Below are 23,715 nucleotides of genomic sequence, written 5' to 3' on the forward strand. Positions count from 1 at the left end.
CTCTGCGTGTCTCAACACAACTGCTTGGAGTTGTTAGACGTGTGCTTTTCGAGTCCGCTTCTGCGTTTATCCCAGTTCCCTTATCTTTCCCTTTTCTTGTTCCCTGGAGCCCCGTTCATTTTCCTATTATCTTCTTACCCGTGCCTCCTCCTGGATTTGCCTGCTCTTCGTTCCACGGTTGTCCGGACATCCTCCGAGCCTGGAACTCTTATCTCCTTCCTGGATTCACGCTCCTGGAAACTGAGCGCTACCCGGCTAAAGAGAGCCGGCTATCTCACGCTGGAATCCGAAGACCCTCACCTCGGCCTATACAAGTCATGGACAGTGAGAAAGAAAGCAGTCGCTTCCAAGAAGGTCGCAAGCAAGGAGAAACAGGTGAGGAAAAGAGAAACTTGTGACAGACTTTCAACTTCTCAAAAGTACAAATTAGCCGGTGGCTAGTTATCCTTCAACACAGTACGGTTTCATATCGATACAACCCTCGACTCGCCGGCAATGTGATCCGCTTGCCTTTCTTTCTTTTCGAGTCAAGACCAGCGTCCTTCCCCGGCTTGGTTATCAGCGAAGCAGGGTCTCATGTACCATAGACATCTGCTGTAACACACGTTGGCTATTGTTCGCGGTCTTAGGTTTCCATCTGCAGAGGTTTCATGGGCCTTGATCGGAAAGGGTAAAGTTTGATGCCCAAAACACAGTCAATGCCTCCCTCGCAATTACTGAGTAACTTGTTTCTGGGCCGGGCAATACCCTGGAAGCGAAAGCTGTGGGCTTGTACTCACCATCGCCCCATTGTGCCAACAGAGCACCCAAACCAACCTTGCTTGCTCCCACAGTCAGCACTGTTGTGGCCTTTATGTCAAAGGTCACCAAAGAACGTGCCTCATCCACACATTTTCTCACTATGTCAAACTGTGCCTGACACTCACTAGTCCAATCAAATGCCACATGTTTCTTCAGCAAACCCCTGTGTGAGGGTCATGGGGACTAGGACGTGAGTCGGGAGAGCTCGGCCGATGGGGTTGGGGTCGATAACCACATGGACCCGGATTCCCCGAGAGGAGAAGGTCTGAGCCATCCTCCCCCGCACAACTGGGCGGCCGCAGGTGAAACAGTGTAAAGTGCGGAGAGGGTTGAGGATGAGGGATGGTGGGGCTGCGGGGACAACCCCAATGTTCGAGGTGCTTGTGCTTAGCCTCCTTTTTTTCAAAGCGACATGGATGTACAAGCAGTTGGCGGAGAAGCCGGCGCTGCAACGCATAGCGTTTTCTCCCGGGAGGACACGTGGAGCATGGAGATAAAAACAGTTGCAGCTTCACCCGCACCCATTGAAACAAACCACGGATGCCCTGACTTACCCGCAGGATCCATAGACACCGACCCGAACAGCATCACCATACAGGAGCTGGGCAATGCGGCATTATGGTTGTTGTTATTGGGGAAGGAAGGGGGCAGGGTTTGGGGGGTTTATCTGGCCTTCCGAGCATGCACTTACGGGATTGGTTGGTGGCACTCCAACCCACATATAAGCCAAAAACTGAAGAGAGACTAATGAGAATTTCTCCGGTCTATTTCAGAACAGCTCGGGGAGCGAGGAGAGAGGAGCTGAACACCGTTGGGCGTACGAAGATTAGAACCACCCTTATCCTAGGAAGAAACTGCAAAGGAGAGACAAGGAACTCTAAAATTCTGTTTGCAACCTGATTTAATCCTTGCCCAACCCTTATTCTACTTTTTTATTTAGTCAATAAAGACTATCTTTTTGTACATGCACCAGCTGTCCTGCCTATCCTTACACCCTCACATGAGCGGTTTTCTCAGCATAATGGGGAATTAATTTTACATATTACTTGGCCATTCCCAAAAACAAATGCAGATGTTTCTTAGATACGGGAACAGGTGTTTCTTTAAGCACGAGCAGCAATCCTTCTTTGGGTCTGATGCCCATCTCATCAATAGTATGACCCAGATAGGTGACACTGCGCACCTTTATCTGACATCTTCACTGTCTAACTCTTTTCACACAACACACTAAAAATTGCATGCACCCTTTGATCGTGCTCTCTGTCACTCCTCCCCTACACCAAAATGTCATCTTGAAAACAATTAATCTGAACCAAACCGTCAAATAGTTCCTGCATCAAACTTTGAAAGACAGCCGCCACAGATACCAAAACAAACGTCATCCGGCGGAACATTAATGCACCAAATGTCAAATGGCATTCTGATTTGTGTGGCTCAATTTGGTGATAGGCTGAAGACAAGTCAAAGGTTGAAAACCATGCCGCTTTCCCCATTGTAGTTAACAGAAGTTGGCATTAAGATCACAGAGATCTACACACAATTTAGACCGCCATCCTGCTTCCTTGCCAAAACCATTGGTGACAAACCATTCTGACGCTTCAATAGTCACTGTCACACATCTTTTGTGAACCTGACCAATTCTGCCTTCCACCTTGAGTCCTTCACGTGCCAACACTGGGACTTTCCGGACATTGTGTACAATTGGCTTTGCCCCTCTCTTCAATACTATCCTGTGTACAACTTCCCCAACTTGTCACAGAATACATCAGGATACAGTTCCTTGAGACTGTCATCTGACATAGGCCTCTCTGCATCCACACACTAAAGAGGAACACTCTTTCCTGGGCAAATTTGGATATCCAACGCAGCCTGTTCATCCCACCCTAGAACACTGACTCCATTGTGTGCAACATACAGCTTGCCCTTTGTGCACTTGCCCCTGAATTCGATATCAGCCCACTCGTAACCCAAAACTTTGATGGGAGCTTGCCCATAGGCACTTGGGTTTATGTCGGGAGGCGAAAGTGTCTCCACGGATTCCTTGAAAGTATCCTCATACAGTTCTGGAGTCACCATAGTATAAGGCGACCTGTAATCCACCATAATTTCGATATCTGCACCATTCACCTTTACCATGCTCCACGGCCGTTTCTTCTTCTCCTCTTGCACGTGGAGTATCACCCTCTCTTCCAAGGCGGGCTCATTGCACTCAATATCCTCCACCAAGTGGACACCACTGTTTTGCTTTTTCGGCCACACACAGGGGCCTCAGATTCCTGCACCACTTGTGCTAACGTGGTCTGGAGCGGAGTGTCCTCCCTCTCAGCGAGACTGCATCAGCCAAGGTCCAAATCTCTCTCATTTCCATGAGGAATACCTCTTCTCTTTATGGGGAAATCCTTATCTCTTCATGGGTATCATACTGCCCTCGGCCGAAGGGCAGACAGCAAGCATTGGGAGCCAAGAGTGGAAAAATCTAGCTAGAAGTGGAAAACCCAGCTTCTCTCCCTTGCCATCGTTCCCAGCACCACTTATCACTGCACCTGCAAAGCTCTGACTCCCTTTTTGGCTCGTCCTTCAGTGGACAATACAACAACTATCCTCCACCGTTAGCTCATCTGACATCATTATGTGACCTTGCAACCATTGCAGAATTCATGTTTACTTACTGAGCCCACAAAAACGTCGGCGTTCTTTGTGGCAATGTAAATGAATGTCCAAAATGGCCGCGCAACGGCAGCATGTTATCTAATTTACGCACACGCACTACACTACACCCCTTGGACAATCAACTACCATAACCCAATGGGCGAACAGAAGGTTCCTGGAATTTACGCAACATCCCCATAAATTCGGAACACACGAAATACAACAACAACAAATCAAAACATCAAAAACAGCAAAGACCCAATTAAAAATAGAATGCAATGCTTCAGGAATTCATGCCAACACCTGATCCCACCAGCCCCCGTCCTGCTCTTGAGTAACTTGAGCAATCAGGTCTTTTACCCCGCCAATATACTTTTTAATGGAACAGGAACGATCATCCAAGTTAATGCAACACATCCCTTCCACAACATTGCAACTCAAATAATGTTTCAAAAACAAATAATCAATAGCAGCCCTATTCTGCAAAATAGCCTTTCTAAAATTTTGATTATCTAACAATAGCTCTTTAAAGCTTGAGAAGTCTCATTAAGCCCTTTCACTACTAAACAAGCTAGTTTAATCATAGTTTTATATCCTCCGGCTGCTAAACCCCAAATTCCTATCAACGAAATAGCCAATTCCAATACTTCTCCTTCAGATAACAAATGTATATTAGAATCACAGTCAGGTGACAGAGGGGTATAATGAATAGACAGCGTAGATCACCGAACAGCAGGCTGCAAAAGAAACATCTTTAAGCTAAGGCGTTTTAAAGCACAGGGACCACCCAAAATGTTTGCAGGAATCTATGAATATGTATAGTTTCCTCAGGAGAATAATCAACCCGGAGGAAGTTTCACATGATTCTGGTGACTGGCAATTAAAACAGTAACATTACAAAACCTATTATTGGATACATCAATACACACACTTGCTGTTCAAGCACTTAGATGTTTCAAAATCAGTTCCTCCTTGATCATTGTTCAAATCCAGTTGTTGACATTTACTGATATAGTTCGGATTACTAGTCATTTGATAACAAACATTAGCAGGAGCAATATTGTAAGTGATGAAACGTGTCATGTTTCGCCACTTGCAATCTGTGTCCGCGCAGAACTTGCAATACTCATAAATGGAAAAAGAACTCCTTACATCGGATTCCTAAACCAGAGAATCCTCATGCAACACCCCAAACGGATGTCGGTACACAGGGGCGGGCGTTGGTACAGCCACGATGTATGTGGAAATTAGTTTTGCAGAGTCGTGTACATCTGCTAAGCAGAACTGTGAGATGTTTAACACCCGCCAAGCCAAAAAAATAATATATTCTCGGGTTGCTCGACGATGGCCGAATAGCCATGCTGCACAAAAGACACAGACACTGCAGAAGGGGATAGGGCATCACGTTTACGCGCATGCTGTTTTCTCAAAGCACCACAATACGCCGCAATTGATGTGTCATCCGGTGCAGTGGTTGTAGTAAACTTGTTAGTCATCATCTAGATCCCCAATTCCATCTGCAGGAAGGATACATTTGCCACTTTTTCTTGCATGCCCCTGGACCCTCCCGAAGACACTCCACACTTCTCCACATAGACAACCAACACACTCAGGATCTAAAAAATCAGAAGTCAAAAACAAGATATCAGTGGAGTACTTTACTCACACAAATAACATTTGCCACAGGGACATGCGTCCATTTCCTTTTCCCGGGTTCCTTCACAAGAACTACTTGATTCTCTCCTGCAGCAATGGCATCCCCCGGGACGGGCGGACCATTAGGCTTTTCTACCAACACCGTAGCTCTCTGAAACCATTTTATCTGATGAGCCAAAACCCCTATCCCCACGAGTTGTTACTACAGTGAGTGGCTCTCCTTTCTAATTCAAGAATTAATTGTGCCACCCTATTTCCCTTATGGATGGGCCACACATTTTCTCCACTGTTAATGAGAGTTACTTTTATCGCTCCTTGATGATCTGCATCCATAGTCCCTCCTAATACCTGAATACCTTTTAGTGCAAATCCAGATCTAGGGGCAATTAATCCCATATGGTCAGACGGAATGTGTACCTCAATCCCTATATCAATCACAACAATGTCCCTGAGCTCTAGTCAAATTTCTTTCCTTGCACGCAAACCCACCCCAGCAGACTCAGGGGTGGCTCGAAAGGGAGCTAAAGCCCCAGGAGGTATTGCCCAGTACAACAGAGTTTCCATAGCTCTGTTTGATTTGATTTGCAAGGTTGGCATTAACATGCGCATTAAAGGAGTCTCACCATTAGCAATGAGGCGATTATTTAGGATTTGCACCACATCCAGCGCACGCTCACGCCACCCTTTCAGGGTGCCTCCACCAGTTTTGCATAACTGTTCTTTCAACAATCCATTCAGTCTCTCAATGAACCCGAAAGCCTCAGGGTGAGATGGGACATGAAAGATCCACTCAATACCTTTTTCCTGGCAATAGTCTAGAACCAATTTTCCCTTGAAATGTGACCCATTGTCACTCTGAATTTGTAAGGGCACTCCATAATATATAGCCACTTGATCCAACAATTTAATTGAATTCAATTGCGTGTCTCTTTTGTATGGCAACACAATAAGGTATCCGGAATATGTGACCACAATGTTGCACGCATATTGACATCCTCGGCTTATGGGCAGTGGACCGATATAATCGATCTGTCAAATCTGTCCGGCAATTTACCTCGTTTCAATGTGCCTTGAATTACATGCGGAATAGATCACTGCTTCTGATGTTGACACACGGGGCATTGTAAAATCACTGTTTTCACCATCACCATATAGCAACAACCAGGCTCCTCTTGCTTCAAAGCCTTATACACGGCATAGTATTCTGCGAATTGGTTACTTTTCCCTTTTCTGTAAGTGGTTAACACTTTCTTCAATTTAGGATTATATGCCACTGCTTTCCAGTGTCGCTCACTCCCCACATATTTGGCTGAACCATCAGTAAACCAGGCATATTCTACCGGTTCACCCGTTAATTCTCTATACAGGATTCTCCATTTTACCGCCGACTCACCAATTTCACTTCCTTCTGTGGGCTCCAGATCGACTAACGGAACCCCCACGACTTGCTCATGTAACTTCGCAACTTCACCCTTCCCTGTCTTGCGTGATCTTGAATGTAGCACTTCCATTTAATGATACTGCCTCTTGTGCATGCCCTATCTGATGTATCTTGGGGGAGCTCAGTACCCACTGCCTGATCGGGATTTCTGGTTGGATCAATACATCATAGCCCACTGTCATTTGTTCGGTATCCACGAGTGCCCAATAGCAGGCTATCAGCTGCTTTTCAAAGGGAGTGTATCTGTCACCAGCCTCAGGCAGTTTACGACTCCAAAACCCTAAAAGCATCCGCTTTCTGTCCTGTTTGTGCCACAAACTCCAGTAGGCATAAATTATCTTGTACCGACACATTCAACTCCACCTCCCCTTCCCTTAAGGGCCATAAATCAAGCACTCTCTGTATGGTATCATTCCCTAGCTGGAACGCTTTCTCTTGCTCCTCACCCCAGTCAAAATGGAATTTCTTGCGTGTTACTCTGTAAAGGGGCGCCAAAATCGGCCCCAAATGTGGTATGTGCTGTCTCCAAAATCTGAACCAGATAAACTGTCGGGCTTGTTTCTTATTCATAGGGGTGGAAAACTCACGAATCTTTTGCTTAGCTTTCAGCACCATTTCGCAATGCCCATTATGTCACTGAATTCCCAGAAAAATCCAGTCTCTGCTGGACCCTGGGTTTTGGCCTCATTAATTTCCCATCCTTCCTTTTGTAATCCTTCCATGATGAGATCTAGGTGCATCCGCACGCTATGCTCATCCTTTCCATGTATCAATATGTCATCAATGTAATGCACAATTTGCACATCTGGCTTGCACAGAATTTTGTCTAAATGTTCTGCCACCAGCCGGTGACAGATGGTCGGACTATGCATGCATCCCATTGGCAAACGTTGGAACTTGTATTGCCTTCCATTCCAGGAAAATACAAACGATTCCTGACATTCTTCGGCAATCGGTACAGTAAAGAAGGCATTAGCCAAATCTAATACCGCATACCAGGTTCCTTCAAATGTCTGCACATTTCCAATCAGAGTGACTGCATCAGGGACTGAAGGTATTAATGGAGGAATGTACTTGTTCAACTCACGGTAATCTACAGTCATGCGGTAACTTCCGTCCGGCTTCTTAACAGGCCAGACCGAATTGTTCCAAGCTGTGGTTACGGGGCTACGGGGCGCAATACACTAGCTTCCAGATATCTTCTGATGGTATCTGAAATCTCTTTCTGACCTCTCGGAATACAATATTGTTTCATAGATACTCATTGGGCCTTATTATAAGCTTGCCGGTCCGGTAACAACGGTGCCGGTAGCCTTGCTGGTACTGTTGTTACTGAACCGGCAAACTATGAGGTCTGCTCGTGGGTGCCTTTCCAGCCACCAGATCTTACCTGGCAGGCGAACCGGCACCCACAAGCAGACCATGACGGATGCACCGACACCATTCACGAATGGGGACTAATATTTACTGGTGCCCGGGAATGGTCAGTTACCGGGCCCGCCGGGCTGTAATGCCCTTGTAATTGCCCATTTTTGGGCGCTGGTAAATGAATAACTCTGGTGGCAGCCGTCTCGGTATTTACCGGCACGGCTACCACCAGGGTCATAATGAGGCCCATTGTCCTGCACTGGGGGCATCTTCAATTTCCCTACAATAACAGGGGAACAGGTCAACACACTCACCCCAAACTGATAAAGCGTACCTCCCAATCCAAGCGTCAAACCCTCCAGAATGTAAAACCCAATAATATTTTCGGGTATCTGAACAACTAACACTTGATAAGTATTCCTTTTCAGGTGCCAATTTTAATATCAATTTTGGTCTGAACAGCAGAGGTCTCTTTTCCCCCCAAACCTGTGATCGTAAAATACCATCCATTAAACCTCAAAGGATTCCCAGGTATCAAACAGGTCTCCGCCCCAGTATCAAATAAGGCGCGGACCTCCTGTATATTTCCTGATTGCCAAAATAACTTCACACTCACATGAAGCTGTCTGTCTACCTTCATTTCCGGCAGTTGTCACCAGAGTTTGACCACTATCCCATTCGTACTTTGAATGCGTATATTTGGATTGCATTTGCACCATCGCACTCAGCATTTTTCTCAAATCCGCATAAGTCAGCTGGAATTGTCGGGACGTACCCAGGGACTCTTCGTCCACTTCTTCTGCGAGTGGTGCGCAAGGTATCTGATCCCTACTGGGCTTATGTACCTCCTGCCGTTTCACTTGCTTGTACCGCTCCTTACCTTCCAACCCTCGCTTCTTATATAATTGATACATGTCCCGTGTCTCAATCGCATCAATGTCTTCCTGTGGCACCCCATCTTTTAGTAGGGCCAAAAACATATCCTTCCTGAATACCCTAGAGTCTCTGCTGTCAAACCTTTTCCCAGGGGTCTGTTTTTCACTCTGCACCTCTCTCACAGGGTCTTTTCTCAGCCTTTTCCCATTCCCCTAGGTCTGCCAATTGCCTGATTGCATCCACCACCTCATCTGTCATTCTACCGGTCATTCCCACCAACAGGGTCAAAATGACGTTCTTATATTCTGGCAGAGCGGTTCGAATGATGGCATTTCTAGCTGAGACCGATAACGCTACCATCCCATATGTTGGGGGGTATCTTATTGAATCGCTTCTTTCATGGCATGTTCCCTCACTCTTTGTATGACCTCTCTCAAGGTGTACCACTTTTTCTCCTCGTTAGGCCAGTCTGATGCAATCGGGTATTTGCGGTTATACCCTTGGGCCGCCAGCTGTAATCAAGACATTTGAACCTCTCCCCTGTCGTCCTCACGCCGAGGACCTATACGTAACATTTCCTGAATATGTGTTTCCTGCGACAATGGCAGAAACCCGGTGTCGTCCGTGGCATCTAGCCGGAGACCCTCCACCCCTCTGGCAAATAATATAACCATCCAAGTTAACAACGACTCACCAGCCCTTTGCTTCAATCGGCTAATGATTTCCCCTTCCTCTTGCTGAGAATAATCCTTTAGTATTGTCAAATGCACCAACCCCCTTCCAGGATTGTTTGGATTTGGACCAGCTCGCCTGTGCATCACTGGTTTAACTGTTACCTCCTTCCGACCAGACTCTGCCCTGGACGATACCTCCTGCTCTGAACCACTCTCAGTGCTGGTACTGTCAAATACATCTTCATCTCATTGGTCGGGGTCCCAAACAATCCCTGCGGAAGTAAACACGGTCGCTACTTTACGAGAATTCACCTTCCCTCTTCTCTTTCAATATTTGTATCGAGCAACCCTTACAGCAGCTCGCTCGGTTAGCGTTTGATATTTGTTTTCCTTATCATGATACAACTTCATTTGGAGCTGCTGCATTAATGCAATCTGTTTCTCAGCCGCAAGCTCCTTTTCCAATCTCAAAACACTCGCCTGTAGTTCCACATTCTGTTGATTAACCTTTAAGAATGCATACAACAGAATCCAACCTATTCTACCTAAAGCTGAATACTCTTTCTCTTTTTCCACAGGCGCCTGCTGCAGGCAGCCCCTTACTTCGGCCGGACTTGCCTCTCTTATTCTTGTATCCCAAGTCTCATTCAGACCTGCACCACATGCCCAGGTTTGTCATACAGACTTTGGTCCACCCTGGGATGGTTACTTCAGGACAGTCTCCGCCTGCGGAGCTTCCTTTTTTCCTAATTAGGGAACTCATGATATCAATGAATGTTTCACATCACTATCGTCAATACCTCACCACACACCCACTTTCCTCTTCAAATATCCACAAAACAAAAATAGCCTTTCTTTTTCCAACACTTCAAAATTATTACATTGGCAGGGTTCTTTGGCATCAATGTCAGCTCAAAGACCCTGCTCACAGCACCAAAATGTTTTGCTTTTTCAGCCACGCACAGGGGCCTTAGACTCTCGCACCCTATTTCACGGACCCAAAAAGTACTTGGACTCAGGGAGGCAATGAATCACACTTAGCCCAATAATTAGAAGAAAATGGTTTGTTACACGCCTTTTATTCACACCCAATGCACATACACACAACTAACACATAACATATTGTCAATTATACATAAACATGGAAAAGAAGCATCACCGTTAGCCTTCATCTCAGCCACCACAACACTGCTTAGTCCCAGAGCAGGAAGGCAAAGAGATCACTCGTGCTACCAGGGTCTGGAGCAGAGTGTCCTCCCTCTCAGCGAGACTGCATCACCCATGGTCCAACTGCCTCTCTTGTCCATGAGAAATACCTCTTTTCTTTATGGGGAAATCCCCACCCCTTCATGATTACCAGACTGCCTCGACCGAAGGGCAGACAGCAAGCATTGGGAGCAAAGAGTGGAAAAATCCAGCTAGAAGTGGAAAAGCCAAGCTTCTCTCCCTCGCCTTCATTCCCAGCACACCTTATCACTTCACCTGCAAAGCTCTGACTCAGTTTTTGGCTCGTCCTTCAGTGGACAATACAACAACTATCCTCCAAAATGGCCGTGCACCGGCGCCCTGTTATTTAGCTCATTTTCGCACACGCACTACAACCACGCTTCTGCATGCAAAAACCTTCTTTATTCATTCTGTATTGTCTCTCAAAATGCCCCCTCAGACCGCAGTGTCTGTACTCTGCTGCTGCTTTTGGACACTCTTTCTCCTACAGTGTGACTGCCCCAACCGCAAGGGTTGCAATTCCCTTTATTTCTTCCGCTTAAACTGGCACTCGTTCCTTCTTGCCCCTCTGTTCTGCACTTATTCAGCCTGTCACCTTCAATCTTCGTGGCAGGATACACTGCTTGTACAGGTGGCCCTCCACCGTTGATCAGTGCTCCATCCTTAAGAGTAATTGCCCGGATGTTCTTGGCAGATTCTTAAATAGCCCTGGCCAGCTCCAAGGCCTACTCCAAGAGTGGGTCTTTGTCAGTTTAGAGCCGCTCCCTTATTTTGGCATTACATGTCCCCACCATAATGCACTCCCTTATGTACTCGTCCAAAGTCCCAGTGAAATGACACATAGCGATTAGTGTCCTGAATGCAGTAACATTATTGTCCATAGACTGCTCTGCACCGTGCCTCCTTGAATACAAATGGTAACGTTACAATATGACATCGAGCTGCTTTACAAAACACTTAGTGAGCTTCTTAAGGGCAGTCTCATATGCACTGACCACACTTTCACCGTCACTGCCTGCTTTCACTATGACATCATCACCAGGCAAATGCCTAAATATGTGCATGCCCTCCGTCCCTAGCCAATTCAATAGGGCTGCTTCCTTCTGGTCATCGCTATACCTGGCCCCACCAGCTGCCCTCAAGTATACTTTAAATGAATCCAGCCATAACTCCCAGGAAATGGGTGTCTCACTTTGTGTCGATAGAAAGCACAGAGCTGCCCAGGCCTTGGTGCTCTACATGTCACTGCCAATACAGTTCCTTCACCAGCACAGCAAAGAACAAACGCAGTACTTAGTCGGACCTGCAGGTGGCAGAGGAAGTACTATTTCCAAGGTAGGTCTGCAGGTGGCGAGCTCTGTCACGTTGGAGCCACTTCCCACGCAACCTGTTTTGCGTCGGATCCTTGTCTCTGACGTTGAATCCTGGCGCTCCATGGCCGAGCCCCACCCCGGGGCACAACCTCACTGGCGCACAATCAGGGGCTGATGGACACCCCAGAACCTTGTTGTGACCTCCTGTCATGACCGCTGCAGCCTCCACCAACAGGGGACCAGACAGCAGGAAACGCTGCGCGCCTCTGCTGACCTCCCGGGACAGCACAAAGACCCCTGATGAGGTTGCTAGACAAGTCCGATCTATGAAAGCCTCATCAAAACAGGTCCATTCCTGTTCTTCTAAAACCATTAAGGACCACATTGACACCCTCGCACCTGCCCTTGCAGATTTCTGCAACCTCTCCTTCACCTCTGGATATTTCCCCTCCCCCCTGAAACACTCCCTTGTGCATCCTCTCCTCAAGAAACCCAAAGCTGATCCCTCCTGTCCGGCTAACTATCGCCCTATTTCCATTACCCCCTTTTTGGGTAAGCTCCTGGAAAAGCTTGCAATCTCTCATCTTAACCTTCATTCTGACTCTGTTGGCTCTCTCCATGACCACCAGTCCGGCTTCAGAGCTGCCAGAAGTATGGAAACTGCTCTCTTGAACATCCGTGAAGACCCGCTCTTCAACCTTGACTCTAAAATTCCCTCTGTCCTTATTCTACTTGATCTCTCCTCCGCCTTTGATACGGTCAACCACACCATCCTGCTCAATCGTCTCCGTGATAACTTTGGTATCACTGATCGGGCTGTGGCTTGGCTGACCTCCTTTCTCTCTGATCGACCCTCCGAGGTACAACTTGGGTCCTTCCTTTCCTCTATCTTCCTCTCTACCTGTGGTGTTCCCAAAAGGTCTAACCACTCGCCCTGGCTGTTCAACCAATACTTGGCAACCCTTGCCTACTGCCTTTCCATTTTTTGCTCTAACTTCCATTGCTATGCTGAAGACACCCAACTCATTTTCAGGCTTCCCTCTGCCACCTCCTCTCCCTCCCCCATCTCTGACTGTCTAATCGCCCTTCAAAATTGGTGTGCCGCCAATGATCTCTGATTAAATGCCAATAAAACTGAGATCCTCCTCATTGGCACACCCTCTCCATCCTTTCCCCTCACTCTCTGGCCTGCCTCCCTTGGCCCTCCTCCTGCCCCTACCTGCGAAGCTAAGAACCATGGGGTCTTCTTTGACTCCACACTTTCCTTCTCCGCACACATCTCTGAAGTCTCTAAAAAGTCTAACTTCTTACTATACCTTCTCAGAGGTACCTTTCCCTTCCTCTCCTTCCCTCAGAAGCTCACTGTCTCCCAGGCTCTGATTCTGTCTAGGCTGGACTACCTTACAGCCTCTTTCTAAATCTACCTGCCTCCACTCTCCGCGCTTTACAACTAATCAAGAACATGACTGCGAGACTTGTGCTTGGCCTCAAGCCCTGGGATCGTATCTCTCCAGCTCTGAAATCCCTCCATTGGCTCCCAGTGGATGCAAGGATTAAATTTGAAACCCTTTGCATTGTCTACAAGGCTTTCTGGGGCCTGGGTCCAAAATACCTTCAACTATCCCTCCGTAAATACCTCCCCTCTCGAGCCCTTCGCTCATCTACCTCTAACTCCCTCAGGCTCAGCCGTTTTTCAAAGTAAACTGGGGCAGATCTCTGTCTTCGGCCAGGGCCTCCCTTTGGAACTGCCTCCCTGCCACCCTGAAACTTGAGGAGAACCATCTACGGTTTCCGGAAGCTCCTCAAGACCTTCCTCATCGCCTCTGCCTTTGCCACTTTCCTCCCCTGTTGATCTGCTTTCTCTCTTGGCACTGCCTCACCTGCCAACTGGGCCCTGTGGGCCCAGTTACCTGGCCACCCGGACACCCTCTTGCACTGCCTCCTGGCCCTCCGTGCACTGGGGCCTGTATCTGTACCCATACAGTTCCCCCCCACTCCTCTTCTGCACTTATCAGATTTACCCTATCTGACTTGCCCTGCACTTTACCATTCACTGGCTACACTGCCACTGCTCTTGATCACCTGTATTTATTCATTTATCCACTAACTAATTTTTTATCTTGTTTCTCCTATGCTCTGCACTTTCCAATCCCCCCACCCGTTCCCTTGCACTTTCCCCCTTTCCCTTCCCCATGCACTTGCGCGTTCTCAATGTCACTGGGCCTAGAAGGATCATTTGTTTTTGTTTTATCCCCTACTCCCCCTCCCTTTGCCTGGTCACGCTCTGAAACACCTGTGTATGAGCGCGATATGAATAAAATATCATATCATAGCACGTCGGGTCCGCCGGCGTGGGGTGCCCCAAGGAAGCTCGTCATCAAAATGTGGTAGTGGTGCTGATGAGATATGAATCACTGGAGGCAGGCAAGCTCAAGCGTGGCACCCCACGGTTTACTTCAAGAAGAAAGTAACGGTCCGCACGGACCCTATTCTAGTGTAAACACTCTACATTCTACCACGGCGCACTCACGCGCCTTCATGAGATCACCACACATTAGCATGGAATTCACGAATTGCAAAGGTTACACAATGAAGTCTAGGCGTAGTACTGAAGAGGGCGGAATGTGCTGACTGTCACAAAGACAAGATAATTATGGCAAACATTCTGATCAGGGCCTAACGTTTAGGTACACACTAGTCTAGAAAAAACATCAAAAGTAGAGATATACAATCTATGCACATCCTAAACTGTTCATACAGAATATAGTAACTCTACATTACCTCCATGTTCCTCTTACTCGTCCCAGTACTTTATTCTACGGCTCCAGCGTCCAATCCGTTTTTAACTTTTTTTTAAACCCCACGCCTTCCCTCCTTTGGAGCATAACCTCTCCATGCCCTTCCCGAGTCATCCATTCCCATGCACTGCGATCCAATCCTCTCTCACCACCACTACCTCTATTTCTATGGGCACTATTGTTCATTCTGGCTCATCCAATGGTGTTTCTGGCCTGAACAGATATTCGTTTGGGACCCACCACACTTTCCCTGAAATGCCTGGGAGCCATGCAATAGCAATGTCAGTTCCATACTGGAACATCTCTGGGTCCACTGGTACCCCCCTCTGTACCGTGCGCCTACAGTATGCTTGACGATCTGCCTTACATTGAGCACGTGTATGCCTTGTGTTGAGCACACTATGCCTTTGTCTGTGAATGAAATGGTGATGTTAAGTCTGCTCATAATGTCTCGTCCCAGTATGTTTACAGGTGTCTGTCGAGAGTAGAGTAGAGGTAGTGATAGATCGTGATCTGCTATAGATAGTGAGATATTATCGGTAAAAGGAACCACTTCTCAAGCCCTCCTGGAAAGCCCCCTTGGTTGTGATGTATCTGGGGCCCAAAGCCATGCCCCTTTGTAGGCTTCCCCTTTCACGAAACCCCTGCTGTGGCCTGCCTAACCCCATGTACCCTCCTCCCATGGGCGGTGTGAATTGTTGTGGCTGTTGATGCTGCGGTTGCTGCTGTGGCTGTGCAGTGGGGCTGGTTATAACCGCCCCTTCAATCGCATACTTTGATAGCTTTCTCTGCACTAGTTTCGCCTCATCTGCCTTTCTGTCTTTCGCTTTTTGCTTAACCTTCTCCTGCCATAGTCTACAACCATTCACTATCATGAGCTGTATCTCTGGCCATCCTTTCCCTTCCGTCCCTACCAGTTTCTTCAAACTGTTCTGTACTGGTTCCGGTAGTCATTGCACTAATATGTGATAAAAGCTCTTGAATCACCTGAATGTACTGCACAGGATCTTCATCTTCCCTCATTTTACGTGACGTAATCGCCCGATGTCTGACATGTCTGGGTATTGTGTCCTTAATGCTTGCCATTCCGCCGCCCTGCAGTTTGCAAATGGCACCCTGTTGTGCGCTGTGTTCTGTGTCATCACCCCTGGCAAACCCCGCCCCCTCTTCCATACATCATCAGCTGCATCTCCTAATATCGATACTAACAGTCCCTTTATGTCACCCACTGCTAGTCTATGGCCAGCTATCATATTCTCCATCTTATAAATCCATTTCCCAGCCCCTGCGCTCAACGATGGCAACCTACACTTCACATTCTCCTTGTCTGTGTGCTTCCATGGCATGTACTGAGGTCTCACCCCTCCTCTCTCCAATAGAAGCATCTGTGTGTATACTGTCACCTCCTCAGGTGTCCTTCTGTTCAGTCTAATTTGTCAAGGCCTCTCTCGTCCTCAATGTCCACGCATACATCTACAGGTTCCAATATAGGCACTCTCCTTTTATTGCCATAAACTCTAGACAATCGTCCTCTCGAGCAGTCAATTGCTGTCTCCCCCCTCTTTTGTCCTGGGAGGTCCCTTAGTCTATTTATATAGCTGCTGTGTGAGGTGCAAAAGGCGTCTGTTTGTTGTATCTGCTCATCTGAGCAACCTCCCTCTTCTCCCTGTGCATGCGTCCTGAACTCCCATGACACCCGTTTGTCTGTCCCCCTTCCCATGGACTGTGATCGATACTGCTCCCCCCTCTCATCCCCACTGTATTTGCCCTCATTTTCAGTGTCCATGTTGCTACAAAATCATCTGCAAAACTCATCCTTCTCGATGTCAAGTCTGTGTTGGACTTCATGCTGCGGTCGAAGTCTCTCAAGTCACCCCTGCTTCTTCCTGCCCAGGCCCCTAGGCCTGCTCCGCTTACCTCATTTGCGCTTCTGCCCGAGAGTTTGTGCTATCTGGTTCTGTCCGTCTGTCCTCCTCAAATCTATTCCTTTCCCTATCCAGTATTACCTGTGTCGTCACTGCCCTTATTACTCGCTCGTCCTCTTCCCTGCGCGTGCGTTCCCTTGCCAGTCTGTCCAGCTTCAACTTACACTGTGCCCTCTCAGCTAACATGTATTTTTCCTGCTCTGCTATTTCTCTCCAACTCTCTGCCTTTTCCAGCTCCCTCTTCCTCTTCTACTGTATCTCCCTTTCTGCCCTCTTCCTTTCTTTAACATCTCTCAATTATTTCTTGCCGCTCCCTCTCCAAATGCTCCTTCTCTTCCTCCCTTCTTTGTTCTCGCTCTTACCGTTATGGTTTCTCCTCTCTTCTTCTCTGTCTGTCCTCTCTAATCTCACCTCCCTGTCTTTCTCCCTCCTGTCTCCCTCCTCCTTGTCTGTTAGTTCTGCCCAATCTGTCATGTCGCTGTCCCTCTTCAGGCTTTCTATCGCCTCGGTCGCTCCTTCTGCCTCTCCATTTGTCTTCCCTTGAAGCTTTAAGAGTACCTGCGCTGCTATCCATTTGTTCACGCTTATGCCCTTGAAATCCTTGTTCACGCAATGCTGCACCTCGCTGATTGCCCCTGAATCACTAATTGGCTGCCCTGCGCCTTTCGGCTTCTCCTCCCTTGTATATGGTGGTGGCTTATATGTCATATTTGAATAGCCCTCTGCTGCCCTCAGTTCCCTCATCGGATACATTCCATGTTCATCGTCTCTATCATCAGATGCTACACTTGGAGGGGTAGGGGGAGGTGCAGAGGGATGGGTCCCTTAGTCCTTTACCTCCTGCTGGCTTAGCATCCACTGATGCCTCGCAGAAAGCCCCCCCACCCTCCTCAAACATGCGCCACAACTCAAATATGGCCATGCGTTTAATCAATTTCTTCCCCTTGTATGTGCCCTGCATGTGTGTCAATAATGATTGCTGCACATCTTTGGAGAAACTTCCACAACTCTACAACTTATCAGGCGTGCTCCGTACATCGCCCTTTCTCCACAATCGCTGCCTCCTCAGGCACCCTCACAATCCTGCGCATGCACCTGACACGCACCGCCACTGGTTCACCTCTTCTGCGAATCCCAAGTTCTCAATGCTAGCTCCTCACCGTCATTAGCTCTCCGTGTCCTATATGCAAACCTAAGGGTGACGTCACCAAGCTTCCAGAACAGCACAGGTAAATCAAACATTGCGCGCACACTGTAATAGCATGTTACTCCCAAACCACACAACTCCCCACAGTTGTCTTCCTGCACACCAGGCAGAGTATACCAATATTCTCTTGTGATTGAACTGCACCCACTGCATCGTTTAACGCGTGAAACACCTCACTCCGGGAGATTTAAGCAGTCGATTCACCCTCCGCAATCTAGGCCAGCTCCCTTGCTAACCCTCAGGAGGATACCCTCATCTATGACCCGAGCTAAAACGCCCAACCCAGAGGAATGCCTTTATTTACATAACCTTTGTCATACAAGCCCTCAAGTCAATAGTCTAGGTTATTCACCAGAACCTTTTAGCTCTAAGACCAAATGTGCCCTAAACATACCTCTGCTTCCGTCCCTACTCACTATAAAACTACTAAACAATACTTCAACAACACTCGACAATACTAAACAATACTCCACAATACTCAATACCCCCCTCACACCCACAGTTGCCGTTAGATTGGGTCAATACTTGCGTTCCGTGGTGTGCTAGCGCTGCTCAGCTGCCCGGCTCCCCATCAAGGCGCTCGCCTCCCTGTCTTGGTCTGCCTGGACAACTCGCTGACGTCGGGCAGGATAATACACAAGGGGCTACTGACAACCTGAAAACGGGCTCGCATTTTCCCATCTTCTCGAAATATGCGAGGGTCCTTCAGCCTCTCAGGTTCGGCTGTGAAGGAGACGACCTGATGTCGGGGGCTGGAACAACCAATCATACCTCTGCTACCAACTTGTTGGTTGGAACAAACTCCCAGGTATGCCAGAGGGCACTAGGAGTTTGCAGACTCTCGATAGGCCCAACACCTTCCACAGGACAAACGGCAAGTTCAAACTGCAGTTTATTACAGCAAAAACCAACAGAGATCAATCAGTACAGGGATAGAAGAAATCCATGGACATCTCAACTTCTCCTGCCTCGCAGGCCAGTTTTGTACCCGAATGATATCAGAGTGATACACTGGTGTGGGTACTCAGTAATAGACCACCTATAGTGGACACTATACATGCTAGTCTATTGGCCCTCGCATGTCAGGTGGCTCTCCTGGTCCATTCCCAACTCACTCTCTATAACAATGTTGCAGTGTGAGGGTCTTGCCATTGGTTCATGCCCGTTGCTATCCACCCCTAGGATACGGAACTGTGATTGGCTTGAGCTGACGTCCCGGGGCCTGGGATCTGCATATGTTCTCAGCTCTTGGTGTACCTTTTCAAGGTAATTAGAAGGACTATGGGCCTCATGCCGAGATTGGAGGCAGTCATGGCGCTATTAGCGCCATGACTGCCTCCAATAACGGTACCAAGTCCGCCCTGATTCAATGGGGACTTACCGGTCTAGTCCGACCTTTGCAGGACCAGTAAGTCCCCAATGAAAATGGCAATCCCCATTCCCATTTGAGCCCCCAACGGGACCCATTAAGGGACCTCGGAATAGGGCGCAAAGGGATTACCGGCACTGTTGTCCTTAACGGTGCCCGGTATCCCTTTGCGCCCGGGTCGGCATGAGGCCCTCTGTGTCTGCATTGTAACTTGTGTGTACCACCTTAGTCTATGAGAGTGCTCTTTTGCTCAGCGCAACACTTGTCTCACATTGTAGCATCTTTGTTGTGAGCTTCTGTCTGTTAGCATGTGATCGGCTCCCTTTCTCAGCGCTGGTTGCTGTCCATTGTCTGTGTCGGCTACGTCACGTGTTCCGAGACCATGATTTAGAGCTGTACATCTCTGAATTATGAGGAATTAGTCACATTTATTGCAGCTGGCGCTGATGTCATTCAGGGAATAGAATGTCATCCGTGACCTTGGCAGCAGGACCTTTCTCACATGTTTGCTCTCTGTTCAACCTGAATTCAGCTCAACTCAGCTCTTGCTGAGAGGCCTGTGGCCTGCTATATTTTTCCTAAACCATTATGCGGTTTCCACAGTGTTTGTGCTATTCTATATTCTCCATAGTTTAGTCACACCTGGTTCTGTCAGGTTCCATAAGTGCTCCTGCAGTTCCATAAGGTTATTCGCATATAAGCATCTGCAAGCTTTGTTCAGGATCTCCTCCTTCTTGTGGTTTCTGCATTGCTGCGTCTAGCAAATGGCAAAATAATAAAAGCAATGACAGTGTGTATCTGTCCTCTAACTATACAACTGTATGTTCATGTTCTTTGTGTATTCGAGTGCGTGTTTGTGTCCCAAAGTGCGGATGGCATGTGTGCTTTATGTCTAACGGTGCTAGGTCGTGTTGTCGCTATCAACGTCAGCAACATGGCTTCTTGGTGCTTTAATCGATACTGTCAATTGAGGTGTCTTTAGTCGCAGCCTGGGGTGCCTCGTCCACTCTGGGGTAGATTTGATCCGCACCACTTGTCTCACATTCTAGCATCTTTGTTGTGAGCTTCTGTCTGTGATCATGAGATCGGCTCCCTTTCTCAGCGCTGGTTGCTGTCCATTGTCTGCGTCGGCTACGTCACGTGTTCCGAGATCATGATTTGGAGCTATACAGCTCTGAATTATGAGGAATTATTCACATTTATTGCAGCTGGGGCTGCTGTCATTCAGGGAATAGAATGTCATCCGTATCTTGTGGCCTTGGCAGCGGGTCCTGTCTCACACGCTTGCTCTCTGTTCAGCCTGAATTCAGCTCAGCTCTTGCTGAGAGGCCTGTGGCCTGCTGTATTTTTCCTAAACCATTATGCGGTTTCTACAGTGTTTGTGCTATTCTATATTCTCCAAAGGTTAGTCACACCTGGTCCTGTCAGGTCCCATAAGTGCTCCTGCAGTTCCATAAGGTTATTCGCATATAAGCATCTGCAAGCTTTGTTCAGGATCTCCTGCTTCTTGCGTTTTCTGCGTTGCAGCGTCTAGCTAATGGCAAAATAATAAAAGCAATGACAGTGTGTATCTGTCCTCTAACTATAGAACTGTACCCTCATGTTCTTTGTGTATTCGAGTGCGTGTTTGTGTCCCTGTGTGCGGATGGCACGTGTGCTTCATGTCTAGCGCTGCTAAGTCGCGGTGTTGCTATCGACGTCAGCAACATGGCTTCTTGGCGCTTTAATCGATACTGTCAATTGAGGTGTCTTTAGTCGCAGCCTGGGGCTCCTCATCCACTCTGGGGTAGATTTGATCTGCAACACTTGTCTCACATTGTAGCATCTTTGCTTTGTCTGTGATCATGAGATCGGCTCGCTTTCTCAGCGCTGGCTGCTGTCCATTGCCTGCGTCGGCTATGTCACGTGTTCCGAGACCATGATTTGGAGCTATACAGCTCTGAATTATGAGGAATTATTCACATTTATTGCAGCTGGGGCTGCTGTCATTCAGGGAATAGAATGTCATCTGTATCTTGTGGCCTTGGCAGCGGGTGCAGCCTGAATTCAGCTCAGCTCAGCTCTTGCTGAGATGGCAGTGGCCTGCTGTATTTTTCTTATACTATTATGTGGTTTCTACAGTGTTTGTGCTATTCTATATTCTCCATAGGTTAGTCACACCTGGTTCTGCCGGGTCCCATAAGTGCTCCTGCAGTTCCATAAGGTTATTCACATATAAGCATCTGCAATGTTTGTTCAGGATCTCCTGCTTCTTGCGGTTTCTGCGTTGCTGCTTCTAGCTAATTGCAAAATAATAAAAGCAATGACAGTGTGTATCTGTCCTCTAACTGTAGAGGTGGTGTCGCTATCGGCGTCAGCAACATGGCTTCTTGGCGCTTTAATTGATACTGTCAATTGAGGTGTCTTTAGTCGCAGCCTGGGGCTCCTCGTACACTCTGGGGTAGATTTGTACCACACATGGCCTGTAGGGCTGGCTGAGGGGGTACCTCTCGACATACTTGTCAACCATAGGAGCACTGGGAATCGGTCTGAAATAGTATGGGCGATTGCAGTGTCTCCTGGCCTTCTTCCGTGTCATGTATTTTATAGGAGGGGCAGGAAGGGGTTAACTTTCCCATCCCTCTTCAGTTTCTTTCTTGTTTTTTACTTTCTTCCAATTTGAAAGTCAAGGTTAGTACTACAGGCTTGGCCTCGCCTCCCCAACTCTGCCATTCACCCGGGAGGGTCGCTGGCATCCTTGGAACAGAATGCTGCTGTCAATTTTGGGATTCAGCCATCTCCACATATCTTTCAAAGCCTTTTGGAGGCAACAACCTTCTGCAGTGAACTCCTGGGGTACTCCAACCATGGCTCTCATCCGCCTGTCCGTTGCTCAGCTCCACTAGGTTCGCCTTCACCCGGAAGTTCTGCTCTTACTCATGTTCCACCTTGCTCAGAGTGTTCTGACTTTCATCTGTGTGAGGAGAACTAATTGGTATCAGATGTATGCACTTAGAATCAAGTATATAACTTTGCCTGACCCAATTAGCAGGACAAGGCCAATGTGATGTAGCATTGTTGCTCTCACTCGCCCTCTTCCTCGGGCCAGTGTTTGTGTGGAAAGTGGGGGGGGGTTGGGACATCAGGGAATACTGTGATTAAGGATGGGTTAGGTGTGCGGGAAAGGGGGGCATACCAAGTCCCACCATAGGCTGTTTCACCCCTACTCCCCAAATACCCCTCACTCAGGTTTTCCTGCTGCACTGGTCCACCCCCAGGAACTGGATTCAAAAGGGATGGCCGTGCCCTGGCCACCTGGAAGAAAAGTCCCCAAGGACTAGCGGATGAGACACATTTTGGTTTCTCACGTACCCTTCTCCTATGTAAGGTTGATAGGTTTGTTCTTCTCTGAGGTCCTCTAGTCTGAGGGCTCTGGAGAGGACAAGTGAAAACTTTATCCATGGACTCTCGCATATCCACATGGTTTCTTTTCTGTTGTTCTGGTAGGGGCTGTATGTTGGTCTTAGTTCCCTGTGAGTAGCCCATGAACTTGGATCAAAGGGCTTTTACAGAAGTAATGTCTTTATAAGGATCTGCTTCCATCCATTCCCATACCAGAGAGGTTTCCGATCTTGTGGTGTAAATCCTCTGGGTGGATTTGGAGGTTCCTGCAGAAAGGTGGAAAACTCTGGGAAGCCTCTACCTATAATAACCTCTTTCAGAAGTCCAGGGATAATGGCTGATGATACTAGCTGGGATTTCCCTCTGATTTTGATGTACACCATTATTCAGGGATAGATCTCGTTATCCCTGTGTACACAGGTAGCTCTAACCATAGCGGCATGTTCTAGGTCTGCTGGACTGACCAAATCAGCTCTTATGGATGTCTGGTTACTGCCAGAATCAATGAATGCCAATACCACTTTTCCATTTACTAGAGCCCTCTCAAATTAAAGATCTGCTGAGTATCGGCATAAACATATGCTAAAGGTTTCTAGATCTTCTTATTAGTCGTCATCTTTTAAGCATCCTATTTCCATAGGCTCCTCCTTTAGATGTTTGGGACAATGCCGGGCCAAATGACCTGTCTCTCTTCACGAGAAGCAGATCGGTTGTGATGGTTTAATCAATTGGAGCTCTTCTCTCCTTAGCTCTTCCTTACCCTTAATGTCAGTGATTTTTTATCCCACTCTCTGGCTTTTAGAAAGTCCTCCCCTTCAGTCTAAGGTTTGGTTTGGAGAGCGATAGGTTGGTTTCTGATCTCTTTTTTTCTTCGCTGTTATGTAAGGAATAGAAATGTTTTACTTCGTCTGAATGATTTTGGGCAGTTTCAATAGCCATGCTAAGGATGGGTTTATTTAATTTTAATACTGCTTTTTGTAAGAAAGGAGGTAAAGAATTGGTTAATTGTTCAAAGATTATAATTTCTACT

This window comes from Ambystoma mexicanum, chromosome 1p, assembly GCF_040938575.1.
Source record: "Ambystoma mexicanum isolate Mex_15411 chromosome 1p, UKY_AmexF1_1, whole genome shotgun sequence".
In the NCBI taxonomy this organism is placed as follows: Eukaryota; Metazoa; Chordata; class Amphibia; order Caudata; family Ambystomatidae; genus Ambystoma; species Ambystoma mexicanum.